The sequence below is a fragment of the Ambystoma mexicanum genome, chromosome 5q, assembly GCF_040938575.1.
Source record: "Ambystoma mexicanum isolate Mex_15411 chromosome 5q, UKY_AmexF1_1, whole genome shotgun sequence".
NCBI lineage: Eukaryota > Metazoa > Chordata > Amphibia > Caudata > Ambystomatidae > Ambystoma > Ambystoma mexicanum.
Window position 1 is genome coordinate 1,359,101,811 of NC_090933.1, and position 22,953 is coordinate 1,359,124,763.

Sequence of the window (22,953 nt, forward strand, 5' to 3'; positions counted from 1 at the left end):
TTTCGAAGGTCATTTTCTGGCGGCTGGGGACTTTCCGAATAGGCTCAACCCACTGATTAGGAATTAAAAAAGTGATATCAGAAAGTTGAGATTGTGAAGGCATCAGAAAGTAGAGACAGACAACTGAGGAACGTTTCAAGTTTAAATGTTTTATTTTATCACCATCATAGATAGTACATATGCATGTAAAAACAGTACAATCAAAACAAATTTACCATAGAATCTAGCAAACTTAATATAACAACAATACTTGTAAAGTAATGTTTGCAAAATGTATGCTAAAAGAAAGAGAAACAAGAAAATATATTTATAACCCTAAAAATGTACTATAATAAACCCCAGATCACATTCAGGGAGACAATGAGTTATACTCCAAAGTATTTCCCGAAGTGTTATTTGGAACAATGTTTTAACACACATCAACACTTTTTGGGGGGTCCGCCTTTTTCAGAGTGGAGTCTGGTGCTTACTCTGGTGCCAATTAATGGATGACCTCAAAAACTCACAGAAGATTCCTCATATCATATGTGGGCTTCTGTCCTTAGGTGTGGGGTGCATGGAACTCCTGCCCATTTCTAAGTTAGCTATTTTTGTTTCAGAGGAGCTTTGGGCCACATTTCGGAGAGGAACTATGTTATCTTCTTTTATTGACCTTCATAAGAAGTGTGTGGGCCCCGAGTTACAAATCACTCGTTAATGGTTCACGAAACAAACAAGGTGTTCATAAAAGATGATTAAAAACAATGAACTTCATCCATAGTACAATGTTTTTATGGTCTAGTTCACGGGGTATCCCTGGTTGATTTCTGAGATATCCTTAGTTAAAAGGTGGTTGATCGGTTTCGATGATGGCTAGTTATCATGTTCTTCAGGACCGTACTTTTTGTTTGTCTCGGGGAGATCAAATGTGGTTGGGGGGCACCTGACCCGTCTACCTAAGAGAGAGAGAAAACCAATTTGGATTTTGGCTTTGTGGTCAATATAATTTCTTTTTTCTTAATTAAATAAGGGAAAGCTTTTTTACTTAAAACAGATAAATTGATAAACATTATGATTGTTGCACAGTCTGGTCATTCTAGCTATTGTGGACTCTTTAAATGGCATTAATTACAGGTGGTTACCTTCTAAACAGCTCCGGCGTATGTAAGCTGTTGGCCGGGTTTCTCAGGCTGTGATGGTGTGTCTCTCGGGTCCTGTAAGCTAACATCAAATGGGGCATGGGTCAGGAAAATGCCTTTCTGTGCTTTTTTCAAACCCTGTCATTAAATATTCGTCCAAGAGAGTACATATGTGAAACAGCATTGCAACCAGATTATACAGTCGGTCCAACAGGGCATCGTATCAACTGTACATCACTCATGCAGTACATGATTAAAGTAACAATTAACCATAAGTGTCCAAGAACAGACAGCAAAGGTCATTGAATTTGTCACATTCATCTTTATACTTTAAAAAAGCTTTTTCATACGTTCACAGAGTAAGCACATTTTCCACCCAATCAACGATGTTGAAGCTGTTGGTGGATTTCCATGCACACAAGATCATTCTTTTTGCAAGCATGCAGCCTCTTAATACCCATATTTTCTTTGAAAACAATAGGTCTCTCAAGGGGGTGACATTCCCGAGAATCAGAAGTGTGGCCATTCTCAGGATCAAACAATGGAGTACCAGACCCATCCGCTCACAAACTTCTTCCCAGAAAGCTCTAGTTTTCACAAAAAACCAGTAGGTGACTCAGAGTGCCCACTGATTGGTTACACTTCCAACACCTGTCACTATCTGAGGGTCCTCTTTTAAAACATTGTTTCTGGCGACCAGTATGATGTAAACAGCAGCTTGTTTTTCGTAGCTCTTAGCCCCCAGTCCATGCTCGAGATCCGGACATTGTTGCAACATCTCTGCCAGCACTCAGGAATAACCTCTTCATTCAATTCGTCGGCCCAGATGGCTGCAAGTTCAGAGAGCCCCTTCCTTTTTGATGCAAGGATGTTATACACTGGGGTAGCTGGATGATTTGCTCAGGCACAAAGTTCCAATGTAAGCCAGGCTGTCTTATGGTAGAAGGAAAACATCTTTTCTCAAATGAAGTAGAGTACATATCACGTAGTAATACGAGAGCACTTTCTGGCAATAGATAGAATTCTCAGTGAGACCATCTATTCGAAGCGATTTGTTGTTTTGCAGACCCAGGATTGCTCCTTGGATGTCTTCCACAGTGATTGAAGCCTCTAGCGATGCTGCGAGGTCCTCTGGCAACCTTGCAACTTAAATCCGGCCAAAAAAAGAGACAATAGACGCTGAGTCATTGCTTGACTCTGATTCATATAAGTGTTCATAGAATTCTTTGAATCTACTGCTAATGGTTTTGTGTCTTAGCAACAGATTGTCGGTGCTATCCCTCATTGCCGCAATCGTCCTCCCACTTTCTGCTAATTACGATCTGTACACTAGTAGCCTCCCGGCCTTTTCTTCGTTCTCAAAGTAATTTAATTTTTTTCGGAACAATGCATATTCTGCTTTATCGGAAATTATCTTGTTCAGTTCAAATTTCTTTTTTCTCAGTTCAACACGTATAGACGGCTCTTTGATACTAGCATAACATCGTTCAAGACGCTTTGATTCCTTAGCGAGCTGTTTCATCTCTTTCTCTTTATCTCTCCTGAATCGACCAGTCTTTGGGGCTTGCCAGACAGAGAAAATAGCGACTTTTTCCGTTTTGTTTATCTCAATGAAATTATCAATTTCTTTTGCGACTTCTTCTTTCCGTTGCTCATTGTGTAATACAGAGATATTCATTCACCACAGAACAGTGTTAGTCAAAGTGTATTGCAAAGACAGGCACATTGACATTGGCGCATGATCAGTGATCCTAATGAGTCCAGTATCTGTATCATAGCAACTCGGTGTCACACATCCGGAAGTTAGGAAGAAGTCAATTCTAGAATAAACATCGTGACTTGTGGAGTGAAAGCTGTAATCCCTGTCTGTGGGATGTTCCAGTCGCCATATGTCTGATAAACAGAATTCGTAAAGCAAGTTGTCCATTGCCAGGCAGCTCTGCCTTGATAATTTTCTTCTTGCCCCATTGGAGCGATCCAGCATTGGGTCCATCACCAAATTAAACCCTACCACCCCCTAGAATGACAGACTCTACTTGGCTGTTTTGGATGTGTTGTGCAAGTGTATGGAAAAAGCTAGGGTCTATGGAGGTAGGAGCATAGATACATCAGAGCAGTGTTACGGTATCCTGGATTTTGACCTTCACAGATATAATCCTACCTTCTGTATCTGCATTGCTCACGAGAGTCTGAAGAGAGTCTGAAGTTTCTCTTAAACAGTATAGAGACTCTCCTTTTACTTGTTGTAAAAGTTGAGAAGTACGTTTGACCCACCCACCCACGCTTGAGTTTGCTAGCTTCTGCATCATCAAGGTGAGTTTCTTGGAGCATGGCTATGTCACAGGACATTGATTTAAAACATGCAACACCTTGGTATGTTTAACAGGGTTGTTTAACCCATTAACATTCCATGAGATGAGCTTCAAATGGTCCATCTTTGTTGAGTCCAATGAATGCATGCTGACAAAAACAGTTAGACAACAATAAAAAAAACTCATAAAAAATAAAGATGAAAAAAAACAGTGCCCAAAGCTAACTAGGGTATGGGCAAACAGGAAAAACCTGTTATCAGACCCAAGCAGATGGATCACCCGGGGGCAGAGCTAAATGTTAAAAAGCAGAAACAGGTAGAGTATTAGAAAAAGCATTTAAAAAATGTGCCCTCCACACCATAGTTCTCACATCCCAATACAATGGCAGGGTTTCATAGATTAGAAGCATAGGGGTCATTCATGATATGGGTACAGCAATTCCAACCAACATTGACCTCCACCGAGTACCGCACACTTGTTTAACATATATAAACCCTATCCATCACCCCAACATTCTAATAAACATTAAATATAAGACAAACTATATTTATAGCATCCAAATAAATTCTTATCTTCATGTTGACACTTCCAACAATTAACTGACGTTCTAGTCCCTAAAATAGTCAATAAAGTCATGAAGGAATGCTTGGCATAAACTAATATAACCTCACAATGCCACAGACAAAGAAACACATATGCCAACTGAAGATAATTACAAGTATCTAATCCCTTACATACATTTACCAAACCAGACACAAACAATGTTTGGGCTACAAGCTTTTATTAAAAACTTCAATGAGGATGGGATAAGGCCTATCTTGCCCTAAACTAAGGTGGAATGTCCCTGCCTAACTGAAACTAATGTTAGTCTGTGTCAGGAAGTTCAAAGTAAATGTCATTCTGTGTCCAAAACCTATACTTGCCTTCACGTGTATATGTTCAAACTGTGCACGAATGTCAGCATCAAAAGGAAAAGAATTCAAACAAAAGTTCAGAGCTTCTTCCAACTCTTGGTCGGAAAAGGGGTTCTCCCTTCCCCAGGATTCCAAACAGTTCATTTTCAATCACGAGGGGTTCCCTTCCCCAAGCTTTCACGTCTCTCACTGTTTTCACAAGAACACGATTCCTCAGGATGATTCTTTTTGGCTTTCAGACTCTTTGTGTCTTTCATCAATATCTTAAAGTTAAACTTTGTATGTTCACAATGTACCGTCTTCTCTTGATATTTAATCATAAACCTATACACGAGTCAAGTGGCTTCTCTTTAGTTGGGTGTAGTCTATCTAGCACAGTTGACAGATCACACGGTCCACCCATTGCCGGTCACGCAACCAGCACACCTGTTTGGCTTCTTTTCCGCAATGACAGCACCACTGCTTCAGCTCAACAGTGGTGTTGGACTTTTATTCTTGCAGTCCGTGTCAACACTTGTTTTGCCACCATTCACTGGACTATCAACCTTCTCATAGTTTTTCCACAGTTTCAACATTCCTCTTGGACAGTTCCTCTTTTCCTTCCGGCTCTTGCCAATGCTCGCTTTTTCTCAGCTTCTTTAATTCACAGTTCTTTATGTTCATTACCAATGCTTGCCTTCTTTAGTTTCCATTCTGGTCAAATTCACTCATTATTACATTGCTTTGATTCGGTCTTCAAACCTTCAGCTCATTCCCATCAACACAACATAACTCCCAGTTCACTCTCCTGCTGGGAATGTGTCCCCTGCTCATGGGCTTCTTATTCAATATAAAGTTTGCTGCTTTTCTGGCACTTCCGCGGCCTTCTCATTTTCAATACAGTTCGATAATCACAAACCGCTCCATTCATCAACCTTCACAACCTTTTTGTAGTCATCAAACATCTGTGTTTTACATTTGGAGTGGCAAAGCCATTGCCTCTCACTCACTCGCCAGTGCTCCGGCCTTCCTTCACAACACGGTTCACACCACAGTGTCCTGGAGTCATGCCGCCTCACTTAACCTACTGGGTACACTGTCTTCGGGTGCCCTTCTCCACTTAAGTCGGACCTTCTTGGCTGCCTCTGTTCCTGGCTGAGCAAGCCCCTCAAGCCTGGCCCTGCCACTGGAAATCTTGTAAAAATGCCAGCCGCACTCTGTTTGCGGTGCAACAACTCTGCAGCACCGCGTCTCTCTGCCTTCACCTCTGGCGTCTCTGTCTGCAAGCTTTCCACAGGCAACCTTGCAGGTGATCACCAAGGCACTTCCCCAGAGAGTTCCATTAGCCTCATTTGAGAGAGCCATTTATACCTCCCCTTGTGCTTTAGGTGAAGGCCATTCTCACTGATTTCACAACGGTCTTGGTAATCGGCATCCCTCTTCCTCGTCCCAGTACCAGAGTGGTGTTTGTAAATGTCTGAGTTAATCAACGATTTATGTGTGTTTCTATGGGTTCTCTTCCTCGTCTCTCTACCATAGTGATATGCACTAGGAGATGGTTTTCTAACACAATATGGAAGGGATTAGTAATATCCCATAAATGCTTGAGGGACATTTAATTTCTTATGGAAAGGAAATGGGGAATACTGCATCCCACCCAAAGGTGCCTCATCCCCACTCGGTAAGTCTCCTTCTCCGAGGTGATCTTCCCTCGCATATCCACCCCCAGTGTTAGGATCTAAAAGCGACCGTCTTAAAGAAAATGTTTGGTAAAATCTGTACTTGATTAATGACAGGATGTCTCAAACACGATTGTGTGTTAGATGGTGAACAGTTTTATGAAATGTGTGCTTGGACCTGAAGTCAATTAAGTCTACTACACCATTTTGGTGTTTAGATTCTTTGTAAGTGCACCTGTTATAAAGAGGTACACCTTATAATTGTGCATGCAACAAAAAACAAGATAACCTTCAGGTTTCGACAACACCCATTACCTGATCTTGGAAGTATAGAGGGCTGAGTCTGGTATCGAACCCATGACACATACAACAACATTGTCCTCGGCCCATGGTGATGGTGTCATGCTTGAGATATCACCCTGGATCCCTTAGGGCATCAACATACCAAGCAAAGGGACACATACACAATATGTCGGGAACATCAGTAACGACATCCCTTAGAGAAATCCCAGTGACAACAAGAGCCCTTACATGTCAATCCATTTTGGGGAATTGACTATGTAAAGAATCACGAAAGATAGTCACTAGGCCTACAGGTAAGCAGTGTACTGGTAAAACGCACTCACTAAAGGCAGGCAAAGGCTCCCAGTAAACAAATACTGAGTACAAATAATCACTGCACAAAACAGGAAACAACATGCATAGTGGAGCCTGCCACCTGCTGGGACTCACACATCTGCAGTGATATGTTACCAGTAAAGCAAGAGCATAGGAAGGAGTTCTACTATTACTAATGCTGATCTGGGGAGGAACTGTAAGGCACAACTGGCGATTTAAATGCCTGTCTAGACGGAATGTAGTATGAATTACAATACGATATCAATTGTAGGGTTAAAATATATGTTCACTCGCCTAAAAATACTCCACAGTGACTGGGAATTAAATTCTTACTCCCTGAAAAATCCTTTTAACCCCACTTTCATAAAATAGGTTAAGTAAAATATGCCAGATGAAATGTTATCTGGAGGCAGTTCAGCCTTGCAGTGTTGCATACATACATGCTTTGCCCTGGAATGATATGATATGATAGGTTATTAATAACAAGCTTAATACCCAGAGGTTTCTAAGCACGTACCCAGGGATCAAACCTGTGTTTGCTCTGTGTCGTCTTGCTTCCAAGGCAATCATGTTGCCCTTGAGCTATCCTCACGAAACTAGGTGCTCCGCCGTATCTCACCTGCATCTTACTAGCGTTTGGCAAATGGTCTGAGCATGTTTATACACTTAAATTCAGGGCGATGAATGGATGAATGAATGGTGCCTGTGTGATAATATAGTGGCTGGATGTCACCACCCTGTGCAATGATAAAAAGAATGGTTCAGATGTTACAGGCAACCAGCATGATTTAACATTATGATACCTTTCTTTCCTGCCCCCCTCCCATTCCCACTCTTGTGTGCCCTCCTCCCCTCGCTGGTTACTCCTTCCCTTCTCTGCTACCTCTCCTGTACTAGTACCCTCGTGAACTCCTTTCCCCCATTCCCTCTCTTGTGAGCCCTCTTCCCCTCCATGGCTACTCCATCCCTTCTCTGCCTTCCCCACTCCTGGTACCCCATTCATTTCCCTCCCCGGTTCATTTCCATTACTCATCATGTCTTCTTCTCTCGTTACCCCCCCCTATCACGCTATCCCTTCCTCCCGCTTCTTCCATAAAACATTAGATACCATACCCCCTCCTCATAGGGCATAACATTATGGAGCATACTTTGCTGGTAAAGTGGCACAGCGAGTAGAGCGCTCGCTTTGACATCCGTGCAATCCCGGCAGGGCCAAACTCAGCCTTTCATCCTTCCAAGGTCGATAAATGAGCACCACACACCGTGGGTAATAATAAGCAGCGCTCAGATACCTGAGGGTTCACAGGGCTATATAAGTGCGAAATTATTATTATTATTTGACACAGCGTGTCATAAAATAACATTAGGTAACATTAGGTAACATTCCCTGACATATCATGTCATAACATTAAGTCACATACCCTAAGATATCATGTCATAATATTAGGTAGCATACCCTAAGATATCATGTCATAACATTAAGTCACATACCCTAAGATATCATGTCATAACATTAGGTAACATACCCTGAGATATCATGTCATAATATTAAGTAGCATACCCTAAGATATCATGTCATAACATTAAGTAACATACCCTGACATATCATGTCATAACATTAGGTAACATACCCTAAGATATCATGTCATAACATTAAGTAACATACCCTAAGATATCATGTCATAACATTAGGCAACATACCCTAAAATATCATGTCATAACATTAGGTAACATACCCTGACATATCATGTCATAACATTAGGTAACATACCCTAAGATATCATGTCATAACATTAGGTAACATACCCTAAGATATCATGTCATAACATTAGGTAACATACCCTAAGATATTATGTCATAACATTAGGTAACATACCCTGACATATCATGTCATAACATTAAGTAACATACCCTAAGATATCATGTCATAACATTAAGTAACATACCCTAAGATATCATGTCATAACATTAGGTAACATACCCTAAAATATCATGTCATAACATTAGGTAACATACCCTGACATATCATGTCATAACATTAGGTAACATACCCTAAGATATCATGTCATAATATTAAGTAACATACCCTAAGATATCATGTCATAACATTAGGTAACATACCCTAAGATATCATGTCATAACATTAGGTAACATACCCTGACATATCATGTCATAACATTAGGTAACATACCCTAAGATATCATGTCATAATATTAAGTAACATACCCTAAGATATCATGTCATAACATTAGGTAACATACCCTAAGATGTCATGTCATAACATTAGGTAACATACCCTGACATATCATGTCATAACATTAGGTAACATACCCTAAGATATCATGTCATAACCTTAGGTAACATACCCTGACATATCATGTCATAACATTAGGTAAAATACCCTAAGATATCATGTCATAACATTAGGTAACATACCCTAAGATATCATGTCATAACATTAGGTACCATACCCTGACATGTCATGTCATAACATTAGGTAACATACCCTAAAATATCATGTCATAACATTTGGTAACATACCCTAAGATATCATGTCATAACATTAGGTAACATACCCTAAGATATCATGTCATAACATTAGGTAACATACCCTGACATATCATGTCATACATTAGGTAACATATCCTGACATATCATGTCATAACATTAGGTAACATACCCTAAAATATCATGTCATAACATTAGGTAACATACCCTAAGATATCATGTCATAACATTAGGTAACATACGCTAAGATATCATGTCATAACATTAGGTAACATACCCTGACATATCATGTCATAACATTAGGTAACATACCCTAAAATATCATGTCATAACATTAGGTAAAATACCCTGACATATCATGTCATAACATACCCTAAAATATCATGTCATAACATTAGGTAACATACCCTGACATATCATGTCATAACATTAGGTAACATACTCTAAGATATCATGTCATAACATTAAGTAAAATACCCTAAGATATCATGTCATAACATTAAGTAAAATACTGTCACATAAAATACACACACAGCTGCACCATACATACAAAGGTTTGCACACAAACATGTGCATCCCCAACACGCAAACACTTTTTTTGCCTCTTGGATGGAATGATGATGCAGGGCCCTCTTTCCTCGGTCTGATTTCTCCCCAGGGCTGCTCCCCAGGGCGGTGGAGGGTGCACCAGCAGGGGGTCGGCCGGGGTAGGAGGGTAACAATCCAGCAGGCCTACCTTGTGCAATTGAGCCAAGGAAGCTCAGCCTGTGCTGGCGCGGACACGCACGTCTGGGGCACGCAGCCCAGAGCGCTGGCAACGAAAGACAAATAAAGGCACACTGGCACTCACCAGGTTCAGAAAACAGAGGTGGTCTGAGGACATCGCAGACCCGGAATTCAGGGTGGGGAATCAGACAGCAAACTGAAAGTAAGGTACGTATTAAACACGCAGGTCACCTGACATTCTGTTACAGGTCTGTGTCCTCGAGTATTTTCAAACGGTAATCCAGGCATGCAAGGGGGCGCCCCAGGATCTGGAAGGGGCTCCAGAGAGGGCGACCACCCACCTTGCCCCCACCCTAGCCCCACCACTGCATGTGTGGTCTCAAACCTGCGAAACTGCAAACTGTGCAAGCAGAAAACCTGGTTTCTACATTGAGCAAACTATGCAATCCCGGGCAAATCTTGCTACTTGTATTGCTCATGTTTGCTTTTTCTGTCACAGTTGGGGGTGACACAAAATTGAGTCTGTACTCAGGGATGTCATTTTACCAAAAGGCCTGGGGTAGCAGAAGTGACATCACACGACTCTTGACCTCTGATGACATCACAGGAAACAATGCCATCTGCCCCTGCCCCAAAGTGACATAACTAGAAGTGAAGTCACATGACCTTCAGATGCATCTAACACAAGTGTTTGCACCCAGAACGTTCAAACACACACTATCACATTCCTACTCATTCACCCACCAGTCACTCACTCATACACATTCTCTTACATCCACTGCATTCACCACACAGGCACACACACGCACAGCACACTATCACATTTATTCTCATTCACCCACCACACACTGATCCATAGCACATACATACATCTGACATGCACTTTACACATTCAAAATGCACATCACATTTGATTTTTAAAAAAGCCTTCTTACCTGTTTTTCCAGCTTCGGTCATCCTACCGCGCCACCCTCGGCTCCTTCGTGCTGCTCACAAATAGTAACCAGGAAGCAGGGAGAGCATCCTGGTTCCTGTATATGAGCTGAGAGGAAGCCGGAGGAGAAGGGGTTGGAACTGACGTGGTATGTGACACGTGCCACATGTCATGGCCAGCTCACCCTACTGAGCGCTTCCTTCTCACGCTGTAAGCCCCGGCCCAGCCTTTGCCCTGATGGGTGAGGACTGAAACGGGGCCCCCCAGACCTAGTGTTGCAGGGCCCCACTACTCCAGTGCTGAGGAGCTTCCATTTTAAAAAGATATATATATATATATATTATATATCAGTCAAAACATCTTTGTTAAAGGGACATTATGGTTAAGTTGCGCTACTAAAAATCTATGAAATTCAGTAAAAAAACGTTAAAGGGACGTTATGGTTCCAAGTAAAACCGAAAACCCCCTGAAATTCGCCAGTTATGGTAAGCTAAGCAACCATAACTCACGCCGCCACGGTGCACTGCTAAGTCTAACACCCAGGTCATCAAAGATGACATCACTAATGACACCACATGTGCATTTACATTTCATGAAAAGTCTGTACATGGGATTCTTATTGCAATGTTAAAAGTAGTGTCAAGGATCATTGGAATAAATATCATGAGGTACGCAGTGCATTAAGTAATGAATTAATCCAAATAGCATTGTATTATGATTTTGTTCCCAATATACTAAGGTACACATGTGGAAACATAGGCATAGTTTGCAGGAGACATGATGGAGATGCAATATTCATAATCTTGCCATGTTAAATACTAAAATTATAAATGCCTTCTTATTAGAGTTTTGCATACTGTGAAACATTTAATAAGTACCTAATCAAACCCACTTACTACATTATTGCATTACTGCACACAAAACACAAACAGACAACTACACATACAAATATGAGCATATAGAGGGAAAGTGAAGTAACCTAACTGATTATCTTTATGCACAGAAATGATTGCTCTGCTTCAAAGTTACTACTTCCCTATGTATAACTATCACATATTGTGACTAGACCCTAATGAAAGTAGTGTAAGTGCAACGTGTACAAATATGAGCATATCCAGGGAAAGTACAGAAATAAAAAAACAACAGAACTATAAGAAAGTGCTGATAACTGTACTAATCATCTTCATACATAGAAAGCATTGCTATCTTCCAAGTCTGTGTTGTCCCCTTTGTATATGTTTCATAAGCTTTGAGTGGACCCCCAGTGAATTACTGTAAGAACATATTTGAATTATACGTGTACAAATATAGTACTTTTTGAATGTTTAGTTCCTAACTGTTACTGGCCTAGATATATCAGTAAAGGAAAAAACAGTGAGCCAGACATGTGATGTCATCAGTGATGTCATCAATGACATTTGTGATGTCATCTTTGATGTCCTGGGTGTTATTTAATTTTTTATTTATTTGGATTTGTATAGCGCACATCTGCCCATGGACATCGTGGCGCTGAAAGCAAACTTACTTGTTACAGGCGTACATGGAGTAAATACAGATACAGTGCAGAGCATTCATGCATATATATTTACAGTTGTGCTTAATTAAGTACAGTAGGATAGGATGGAGTTAGTTAAACAGCATGGTTTTAAGTACTTTACGGAAGGCGTGGTATGAGTTTCCGTTCCTTAGCGCGGTAGGGGGTGCGTTCCAATTTTTAGGTGCTAGGTGTTGAAAGCTAGACCCACCGGCTTTCCTTCTTTTGAATGTGGGTACATATATCTGGTTCGTCAAATGTGACCTGGTGGGTCTGATGGATGAGTTAAGGGTGATTCTTTCAGAAAGATAGGGGGGAGCCTTGGCGGAGAAGCATCTGTGGGTGATGGCCATGGATTTGAATAGTATCCTTTCTTTTATGGGTAGCCAGTGAGCTTCTTTCCTGGCTTGAGAGATGTGCTCCCTTTTAGGGATGCTTAGGGCTGCTCTTAGGGCATTGTTTTGTGTTACTTGCAGTTTTTTTAGGTTTTGTGCAGACGTACCTAGGAAGAGAGCGTTGCAGTAATCCAATTTGGTGCCTACTGTGGCTCTGGCTATGGCCAGGCAGTTTTTAGTGGATAGGAAGGGTTTGACAGCGTTGATTACTTTAGTGGTGAGCGCAGCAGAGGAGGCTATGGCATTGACTTGTCGTATCATGGAAAGAGTGAAGTCAAGGTATACTCCTAACGTTTTAACTGCAGTGGAGACTGTGATGGTGGAGTTGTCTATGTTGAAGGATTTGTACCGCAGTGGGAGTTTGTTTAGAGTTTCTTTGGTGCCAACTAGTAGGATCTCTGTTTTGTCCCCGTTTAGGCAGAGGCCATTGGCTGCCATCCAGGTTTGGATGGCTGTATAGATCTTGGTTAATGCTGCTGCGTCATGTTCATAGATCCCTGTGAGAGGGAGCAGGACTTGCGTGTCGTCAGCATAATTTGTGTAAGCTATGTGACGACGGTCCAGGTCATTGAACAGTGGGAGGGTGAAGATGTTGTATAAGGTAGGGGGAGTGCAGGACCCTTGTGGGACGCCACAATGGATAGTGGTAGGGTTAGCGCTGGCCGAGTCAGAAAAGACCTTCATGAGTCGACCCTCGAGGAATGATTTGATCCATGAGATGGCTTCTGGTGAGAAGTGGGCTTCATTTTTGAGTTGCGTGCCTAGAATATCGTGATTGACCAAGTCAAAGGCGGCAGATAGGTCTAGCAAGAGCAGGAGTGCAGGTTTGCCTTTGTCCATGATGTCATTTAGTTGGATTTTGAGATCTAGTAGGGCCGATTCGGTCCCATGCCCCGGGCGGAAACCCGATTGCCTTTTTCCTAATATGCGATTTTCTTCCAGGTATTGCTGTATTTGTGTGTGCGCAACTTTGTCGAGGATCTTAAGCAGGAAGGGAACGGTTGTGATGGGTCTATAGTTGTTGGCGTTTTCAGGATCTAGAGTGGGTTTTTTGAGAAGAGGGCGCACCCAGGCTTCTTTTAGGCTGGTCGGGACTGAGTTTGTATTGAAGGATGCATTGATGAAGGTTTTGAGAAATGGGGCTAATGTTTCTACGCAGTCTTTAACTAGTTTGGCGGGGCAGCCGTCGCCTTTGCAATTAGAGGGTTTGATTCTGTTAACAATATCGACTACCTCTTTTTCTGAGACTTCTCTAAATTTGAATGGAGTAATGGGATTTGTCTTTTTATTCTCAGTCATAGTTTCCGTATGGGAAGTTAATAAAATATGCTGAGTGAGATTTGTGTGATGGTCTAGGATTTTTGCTTGGATGAGTTCAATTTTGTTTATGAGGGCGCACTGTATGGTGTTACACCAGGCTTGGTCCTTAACAATCTCTTGAGACTTGGTGGCCGGCGTGGATAGTTCCTTGAAGATGGCGAAACGTTGTGGATTTGGCTGCTATAATACTTTTTTTGTATTGGGTGGCCAGTGATTTGTAGGCGGATAGTGATGCTGCGTTAGGCGCACTTTGCCATAAGTTTAGGGCTTTGCGTTTTTTGGTTCGTAATTCTTTTAGTTCTGCTGAGAACCAAGTATTTGAGTGTTTGGTATTTTTTGATTTTTTTCTTTTGTAGAGGGTCAATGATGTCTAAGGCAGTGCTAATGGTGGATTTGTACATATCCGCCAGAGCAGCAGGGTCTCGTGTGGCATGGAGGTTGGTAGTGAGGGCCTCTAGGTAAGGGGCAATGTTTTCTTTGGTGAGGTTCTTGGCGCTTCTGGCTACGGCTGGTGGTGCAGGCTTGAGTTTTTTTATCGAGTTGTTGGGTGTGGGGATGAGGAAATGAATGAGAAAGTGGTCGGACCAGGGGGTGGGTGTGACGGAGCTGATGTCGATGCCACAGTTATGGTCGGCTATCCAGTCAAGAGTACGTCCTTTGTTGTGGGTAGGATGGAGTACTTTTTGTTCAAAGACCATTTCTTGGAGAGCTTGTGCTAATGTAATGGATGGTCTATCTTTCAGGTCGTGGAGTCCCAAATTAAGGTCTCCTAAGAGAATAGTCTTTGTAGTAGTTTTAAGGTTTTCCCCCAGCAGATGTGAGAGGTTATCCTGGAAGTCCAGTATAGGGCCTGGCGGGCGATATACTAGATTAAAGGTGATGGTGGTATTGGGAGAGAGTGCGATCTTGGCCGATAGAGCGTCTACGTTCTCCCCTAGTTTGGGGGAGAGTTGTCTTATTTCTAGGTGATCTTTGACTATGAGGGCTACCCCCCCACCTATGGACAGTGTTTTGTCCTGTCTAAGGATGGAATATCCTGATGGGATCGCTAGGGAGATAGCTGGCCCTGCGGCATTGTGTAGCCAAGTTTCGGTGATGGCTAGAATGTCAAGGTCGAGGTTGGTAAGAAGGTCGTGAATTTCTGTGGCGTGGGCAGGGAGGGATCTGGTATTAATTAGCGCACATTGTAGGTCTGGGCGTGGCGGTGGGGTGGTAATCCGCCCTTTGGCTGCCTTCTTGGTATTGTTCATTTTGTGGTGTTTGGAGGTAGGTTTGTTTTCAGTCTTTGCTGGTGGGGTTTGTGGTGCGGGTCTGGAGCGGAGGCCTAGTATTTGATTTCTGGAGTTAGTGGCTCTAGGGCGCGTCGTGCGAGGGCTAGGCTTGAGATAAGTGGATTTGGTGAAGAAGGATGGAAGGAAAGGTGTGGGGGGGATTAGTGTGAAGGGTGTGTGTGTGGTGTTGGCCATGGTGAGAGGGCACCGGGCAACAGTCAGCTATCAGTTTTGGGTAGGGCACCAATCATTTGGCTGGGCATATGCGATACAGTGGCTATGGTTAATCTTAGCAGTGCACCATGGTGGTGCAAGTTATGGTTGCTTAGCTTACCATAACTGGCGAATTTCAGGGGGTTTTCGGTTTTACTTGGAACCATAATGTCCCTTTAACAAAGTTTTTTTACTGAATTTCATAGGTTTGTAGTAGCACAACTCAACAATAATATCTCTGACTTTAAGTACATGTAACATGGAACATACTGTACACCCTCTACTGAATTTGATGTCCGCAAACTCTTCTAATGTCCATGGACATATGCAGACAACAGCAACACTACCCAAAAAGCCTGGGGGGTATGTTTAATTGTTATATCATAACATATGAACATTGTACAAATTCACAAACCAGCACACATACATATTATATGTAGTAATTCATAAGTGTAACCCATATATATAACACATTAACCATTCATTTGAATACAATATGTTCTATAATGGAATATACCAAAAGAAGAAAGATAGGCTTCCAACATGATTACCTCACAGAAACTCCACAATAAAGAACAACAGCAGATCTACAGACCAGTAAGAACACACCTTACTAGAAGCTAGTAAGTGTGCTGCATTTTACTCATATATTTCTAAACTTTCTATATTTGATACAAAAAAATTATATTATTTTTTTTCTCACAGAAATGTCTAGTATTCTGGAGTGGCTCGAGGAGCATTTCTCACGTGAGGAAATGTCTGAAGATAGTGAACCTAATGGTAGATACTTTTCTATATAAACAAATTAATAAATATTATTTTATATACATTTAACTTATACTTTTTTTGTACAGACCATACAAACATTGAAAATAGTAAACAAATATAAATATTGGATAAGACTCTCCAGCACATGGAAGAAAAAATGGACCTACTCATGGCAAATTTCAACAATTTAAAAAACTTTGTGGAGGATCACTTGAAACAAAAAACTAGATACCATTGTCCCACATGTACCTGTCCCCGCTCACCATATCCCAGTCAATTATCCCCAAACCCTCTCCATGAACCAAAACGTTTTGATGAGACTTCCATCCCTTCTTCACCTCATATGAATCCTCTTGAAACCCCCAATTCTCCTGTGTTTGTCTCAGTTTCTGCTTCACCTTCTCTGTCATAAATTTCAAATCCATATATAATAAAGTAAAATTATTATATTGTGTCCTAATTCATTTCTTGTTTTTTTTTTTTTTAAAACCAGATCAGATGTCCACGGACAGCGCGCGTGTCCGGAATGTCCGTGAATAAATGAAAATGGAGGTGTCCTAAGAGCACTATAACTGTCCGTACTGTTCGCTAGAAAGTTTAAACTGTTCTAAGAACACACGAGATGTCCGGGATATCCGCAATTAACCAAAATGGAGATGTTCTAAGAACAATATGCCTGTCTGTAATGTTCGCAAACAAGTCCAATCTGTTCTAAGAACACATTTGAGATGTCCGTAATCAAACTAACACACGCAATGTCCTGAAAAGTTTGTAATAAACAAAATGGGGGTGTCCTGAGGACGCTAGACCTGTCCATGCTGTTCGTAGGCAGGTTGAAACAGTTCTAAGAACACATCAAGTGTTCCGAAATGTTCGTAAATAAACAAAATGGGGGTATCCTGAGGACGCTGTCCGTATTGTTCGCAGGCGAGTTGAAACTGTTCTAAAAACACAAGCAATAGCCTGAAATGTTCGTAAATAATCAAAATGGGGGTGTCCTGAGGACGCTGTCTGTATTGTTCACAAGCGAGTTGAAACTATTCTAAGAACACACGCGGTGTCCTTACATGTTCGTAAATAAACAAAATGGGGGTGTCCCGAGGACGCTCTACCTGTCTGTATTGTTGGTAAGCGGATTGAAACTGTTCTAAGAACAAATGCCTGTTCGTAACTGTTAGTTTTGCTTATGTCGCACTTTTAATTAGTTTCAGGACCCGAACAGTGTCCGTAGAACACCAACGCGCATGCGCAAAACAGTTCACATGCATTTGGTGTCCTGCGGACACCGGTTCCCCTTCGCGGACATGTAAGTGAAACTGTCATGTGACCGTGCCCACGCTGAGCATGTGTTCTGACTGTGGACACTGTTCGTGTCCCCGAACAATTTAAAACTACCTTTTCAGAAAATCCACAATATTTTTCAATAAAAAATCACCATAGCACAAGTCCCAGACAGTAATCCTGAGTTTCTACATACTTTTTTGGACTTTTTGAACCTTTTTTTGGTGTTTGATCTGTCCGCGGACACGGCGGGTGTCTGCGAACCACGCATAAGCACCCCTATAAAAGTCCACACCCCAGAGCTCATCCTCATTGTGTTTCTGGCTATCTTACAGAACACAGTGCCTTTCTGCTGCCAATTTTCCAGATTTATTTCTGAAACCTGATGGCATCCATGGCTGCACTACTGCCACCTGGTGCTACATCTGCCTCAGCACCATCCCCACCCCCTCCACCACCACCACCCCCCCAAGGGCCTGAAGAGGGGAACAGGAGTGAGGATGCAGAGGAGGATGAAGAGGATAACGGAAATGAGGTAATGGAAGTCCCTACTACCAGCACTCGCCGTGAGTCTTGGGTGTGGCGGTTATTTACCATTCATGGTAACATACCTAAGTCGCGTTCGAACCAAGTCACCTGCAACCAGTGGAAAATGGTACTGAGTCGCGGGAGGCCTGGTTCGTACAGCTTTGGTACGGCTACTATGAAGCGACACCTAAAGTCGTTCCACGCGGGGGCCGTTCGCAAGGTTGTACCTTGCGAGGAGTGTAGTAGGTTGGCTTCCTCTACTACATTCTCTTTTTCCGATCCGGTCACCACAAGGAACACTACTGTGGGACAGCGTATTCCTCCAGCTGCCTCACAGGCCATTCACAATGCTGATGACCATTACCTTTCGAGGGTCACAGTTGTGTGTATGTACTGTGAGGCAGTACTCTGCAGGAGGGAGAGACTTCAAAGTGGTTTTGAGACTCTGGTCTCAGAGCACGACAAGACCTGCTCATTACCTAAGTAAGGCCCACTCTACATCTTCCTCTCTCCACCCGCCCTTTCTTATCCCCATGGTTGGTGTCCCCCCTTTACCCTCCTTTTCCCTCCTCTCCTAGCGTGTTGTGTGTAAAAAACAAAATAAAATATGAAAAAATAAAAATAAAAAAAAGGCTCTTTTCAGAGCGGCCTTTCACAGTTTAAAAATAGAAGTGAAAATAAATGAAGCAGGGCCTTGTGTATTTTTTAGAAGTCTGCGGACAGTCCGCTTACATCTAAAATTTTGGGGTGCTGCCCTATCATAACCATTGCAGTTTTGTCTGGGAGGAAGTGGTGGCTCTGAAAAGAGCCTTTTGGTGGTGTTTGTTTGTGTTTGAAAAACTTAAAATACTCAACACCTACTACAAAATGGATGCTGTAATTCCAAAAAAGGTTGCAATGCATTTTGCACATTTCTCAGAAAAATCTGATTGCCAGCATAAGTAAGATGGACTCCATCTCTGCGAAAAATGTATGTGCTACGAAACATAATATTTTCATTGTGAAAAGAGGACATGCCAACATCTCTTAGAAAGGCACAAACAGCCTTATTGACATTGCGCATTGCTTTCTCCATTTGCGGACCAAATGAAGAAGAACGCAGCCACATTTGTCTCTGCGCAATCCGTGAAAAAATTACTTGGGAATTTGGAAACATGTTCATGACCTTCCCAAGTCCTTCTTTCATTACAAATTGCAAAGAAATTCCAGACACATGTCCTAAACTGTTCCCTCCACAATGAATTACAATTATGTCTGGATGATGTTCTGTCTCCAAAGTAGCACAGAGAGGTAGCAAGTCCGACCACTTCATTCCACATACTCCATGCCGGTGCACTTCCACATGTGGGAATCAAAGATCTACAGCTACTCCACAGCTTTCTGCATGCTCCTTCAACCAATGTATCCACGAGTCTCCCAAAATCCAAACAATCTGTTTTCTGAAACACACATCCATAGCTATCTGTTCTTCTCTCAGGAAAAAGAGTATCAGACAAACTCTCTCCTGCACAACACACCAACTAAACTTTACTGACCAATCCCTTGCTCTGCTCATTCTCATTTGCATGCCTCCCCACCCCAAAATCCCCGGATGTAACACGCGATGTCCGCGGACTACCGCCATGTCCGCGGACATATCGTAACATGGACAGTCCTTCTACCATTTCCATTTCACTTTCTGTGCCATTCCCTCATTGGATATCGCTAAGCAGTCACACGACCATACACCAATCACATCCTAGACCTTTCCATCTAACTGCATCATCATAGATCAGCACTTCGAATGTACTGTTAATCACTCTGAGTACAAGTGTCATATCATTGGAAAGCACCTTCTACAAGAAATACTGTACAAGTCTCCAAGATTTCTACTTGCAGATGCTTGCATATCCATATGCATGAACACAAACTACAGGTATGCATATTTTCTGTATAGTACATGTACAATTCTAATACATTCATATAAACAAATTAACTGACTTTTAGCTTGTATAACCTATAAAATGAACTTACTGTCATTGTTCCCATTTCCTATAATCAACTGTCACTTCCAAACCTATCAGCTATTTAATTTCTTTTTACACACACATTTGCAAAGCATGGTGAACTAACATATTTAAAGTAAAATATAAAGAGTTCATATAGTCAAACAAAATAGCATGCACACACTATGTTCAAAAATCAAACAACAATACTTATACAAAAACATAAAAATCAATGTCTAAATTAAGATCAGTGCTATATACAAACAAAATTACTAATTTGTTTCCTTTACAATTGCAGTGAAGACCACTCTCCTGAAAAGCAGCAGCAGAATTTGAAGTACAAACAACAACTAAGAAGAAACCTGCTCATTCCACAAAGAAAGTAAGTTAAATACCACCATAATATTTGTACTATTGTTCAAACATACCGTAAGGTTAATTCATGCTATTTCTGCACCTAAAAACAGAGATTGTGCACCATTCTGTCCACAAATCCCCATTTATTAAACAGAGATTTACATGCAGAATGGCGCACAAATTCCCATTTTTCGGCGCACAAATGACACAACTCAGCCCCTAGAATTTTGATATTATAGAACAAACAACTGTTTTAATTGTATACCATTAGATTTACTATTTGTACTTCTCCACACCACTAGCTTACTTTCTACTGTCATCTGAACCCCAGTTTAGTAGCACATAAATTCAAGAATACCAATCCCAACTAGTTGTAGTTGCCCAATGCACAATCACACACCATCACATACATCTTTATCATCATACTCAGACACTCATGCACACAGCACACATACATTGCAGAACACCCCAACCCATACCTTCTTTATTTTTTTCAACAGACCCTAAAGAATGCCTACCAAAAATCAAGTCCGTAGAAAGCAACGCAGAAGTAGAGCAAATGAAAATAGAAGTGTCCAAAATAAGCATCCATCTCTAGCAGAATTTGTAAAAAAAGTTCAAACAAAACAACTAATACAGTCATTTAGCTAAACAAAACAAGCTTCAAGTACAGAAACTTTGCCTCCTCTATCAAAATGTAAAACGAAACAGAAAACTATTAACAAGAATTCAGCTACCACTACTGATAAAACTGCTCCTATATATCTTGATATAGTACCAATTAAGCATACCAAAAAAAGTATTTTAGCAAAAATGTTCCGCCTGAGATCCCTCCTGGGTCTGCACCATCTCCTCACCCTCAACACCATCATGTGCGTCATCCCCTGCAGAACCATGAAAGACAAAAAATGGAAACAGGCATTAGCACCATGGCACACAATTAGGCCTCACGAGGTACAGAACCAGTACTTGATTGACACATGTCCCACATGACTATAACCCTACCATGCATGCACTGTCACTGAGTTTGAAGGGGAGGAAAATGTCAGACACTGATGACACCAAGATGGAAGAGCAACACATTAGCTGCATGCTGGCTAGCAGAGCCATCACACATTGGCCTGTGAGTGGCATGTCCAATCCACATACATGACACATGCCATCACACAGATGGCATGTACCATAGGCATGTCACAGATCGTTTGACAATAGGGCTGAGATATGCGTAGTGAAAGTGGGTGGATCGAAACAATCAGCCTGAATGAACAATGAGAAATACGGAACAATGTTGTTGCAAGATGCCACTTCAAGGGCAACTGGCGTGATGTTGCAGAAAAAGTCTACTGTGGGCAGAAGGGATACTGTAATACCCAAATCCAGGGGCACAGAATGTTATGGATGAAGCACATGGGTGACCCAAACCACTCAGGCACACACACCCTCACCTGGCACTCAATCAGAACCCCTCACACACACAACATACACATGGATCACACACACATGCATGTGCACTCACCGGACAATGCCTCGTAATCTGGCTTATCTCCCACACCTTGGATCTGTTCCACTGTGATGTAGGTCCCAGAAACAGACTCATGTACAGTGAGTTCAATGTCCTCTTGTGGAGACCCACCTCCAGTCACCAGAGTAGCGGCATGACTTGAGGCCAGCTTTTTTTTGCCATGCGCTTAAGGTCATTCCAGCGCTTGTAGCACTCACCAGCTGTGCGCCTCACTGATCCAAGGGCACTTATGATGTCCGCGATGGTCTGCCAGTGTGCCTGACGTTGAGCAGGTGTGGTCTTGCACCCTGCAGTTATCAACATTTCGCTGTTGTGTGCGGACACATACTGCACAAGTGCATCACGTTCGGCTTCATTGAAGCTAGGCTTCCTTTGCGTGCCGGACTGCGTAGCCGTGTCTGGGGTATCAGCCTGTAGTGGACGAGCACTCTTCCTCTTTTTTTTTGAAGGTGGTGGGGATCCTGAGTGGCCTAGACCGCTCTGGCCACTAGGGGCAGGAGCACCGGTGGACTGGGTAGTTGGAGTGTGGGAATTCACACTGAGCATGGGACTTGGTGCAGGCATTGGCTGAAGTGTTACGTAGTCAGGTGGAACGTTAGCAAGATGGACTGGGACAAACACTGCCTGGCTGGGAGAGTCAGAGCTGGGGTGGATGGAGCTGCAGCTGCCCCTGCAGCCTCCCCACCCTGCCTACTCAGGGCAGCAGATGACATAGCTGCCCCTGATCCACGTGGCTTGGTGACACCAACTTGCACCGCCACACGTGGCCTAGACTTGGCGACCTGGAAGTCAGCCTGGGAGTCACCCTCTGCCAGGTCAGGTGCCACAATGGGCCGGTCCAACAAGGGCTGATCAGAGATGGTGTCAGCCACGTTTCCCTCAACTATGGGGGGGGCATGGGTGTCCCTGAATGGTCCTCCAAACATGGGGGGCTAGGGGTACCCAGCAAATCCCGGACATGTCACCTACCGCGCCCACCACGGCCACCTCT